The sequence below is a fragment of the Alligator sinensis genome, unplaced genomic scaffold (assembly GCF_000455745.1).
Source record: "Alligator sinensis unplaced genomic scaffold, ASM45574v1 scaffold717_1, whole genome shotgun sequence".
Classification (NCBI taxonomy): Eukaryota; Metazoa; Chordata; order Crocodylia; family Alligatoridae; genus Alligator; species Alligator sinensis.
In genome coordinates, this window is record NW_005841961.1 from 1,356,340 (window position 1) to 1,357,941 (window position 1,602).

At 40.4% G+C, this 1,602-nt stretch overlaps 1 protein-coding gene across 1 annotated transcript in view; it reads left to right on the plus strand.

Moving 5' to 3' along the window:
• The window catches only part of CNBD1 (cyclic nucleotide binding domain containing 1), a 182,996-nt gene that overhangs the window by 689 nt on the left and 180,705 nt on the right, over nt 1–1,602 (plus strand). The gene's annotated exons all lie outside the window — the stretch shown is intronic.

A 1,602-nucleotide genomic window follows, 5' to 3' on the forward strand; every position in this document is an offset into this window, starting at 1 on the left:
AATTGTAAATGTCAAAGCCGTTACAATAATGTTAATTCTACTACTGGTAATACTAATACCACTAATAATAGTAGTAATACATACACACATACATAAATACATAAAGAGCAAATATAGCCTGTGATTCTTAATATAAGCCTTCACTTATTTGAACTTAGCTGAAACATGATCATATTGTTTTTTACTTCAAACAAAGGGTTTTTTTTTAGATAGGTAAGGCTCAGATCTGCAAGAACTGCCGGTCACATCTTCCAAAATTGACAGTGGTAGCAGGTGCCAGTAGGACAGATCTCCTTTGAGTGGTTTAAACCAACTGGACTTGGGGAAGTTAGCTAAATAATCTTTATTCACTGGGAGCATTGATCTCATGAATGTTGCTGCCTCAGGTCCCCTCATGTCCAATGAAGGCAGTATGGTCAGGCTTGATAAAGCACTAAACCTTGGTTTTTTTCCTATCTTTATTACTCACCTAAATGACGTTGAGAATGCCACTTCCCATTCCTGCCTCAATTTCCCTATATATACTATGGGGGAAAAATAACCTCCCCTCGTAATGTTCTTTGAGATCTATGACTGAAAGGTCATTTATAAGGAGCTAGATATTACAACTGGAAGTCAGGCCCCAAATACTTCAATACTGTGTCTTGATCACTACTCTGTTTGAAAAATATGTAATTTTCTCATCCCCCTGAAGAGATAAGAATTCAAGCTGTTTGTTAGATAACAGGTTGTAAGCATACTTGTCCTTTGTTTGTGTGTCATGTAGCATGGTCTTACTTTTTAATTCAGTTGTACTTTTAAGATAAAAGGTTTATACGGTACTTTTTCCTTCAAGTAGAGAAGCAGTTTAGTCTTCCAGATAATACATTAAGTATGTTTTATCTAAAGTCACTTAAGGAACTTGGGTGTCTGAATTCCACTGTTTTTCAATAGGGCTTAGAGACTTCAGAAAATATTATCCTGAATTTTTGTACAATTCCACATTTTAATGGTGTTAATTTTTATTTAATGATATAATAGGGCTCCGTGAAATTTTGACGAGTGTTTTGTTTCAAAGCTGTTTCTATGTGTTTTAAGCTCGAAACAGTGAAATCAAAATGAAACAAAAGGCTTCGAAACAGCTTCAAAACAAAACGAGAGCACTCGAAACATTTTAAAAGTTTCAAAATGTTTCAAGTTTTGAAGCCAGGCTTGCTGCATCTAAACAGAAACTAAGAAGAGGGAGGGGAAAGAGGGGGGAAGGACTGCTCTCTGATGTTGACATCTAGCTCTCTGATCGCTTCCACCAGCTCTCTGTTCATTTCCCCAGCTCTTCCCCGGGGGGGGGCATGCAGGCCCCCGATCAGCATGCAGGGTTTCAGCAGGCTGCTGCTAAAACTGTAGTGGCAGCCTGCTGAAACCCAGGGCACAGAAGCAATTAGAGAGCTGGGGAATTGAACTGGGAACTGGGGGAATGTTCAGGTCCCTGAATATTCCAGTTCCCAGTTGGATTCCCTAGCTCCCTGATCTTTCGCCCAGGTCTCTGATCACTTCCCCCAGCTCTTCCCAGGGGGGCACCAGCGCTAGCTGCAAAAGAAGGGCAGTGGCCTGGGGAGCTGTGCC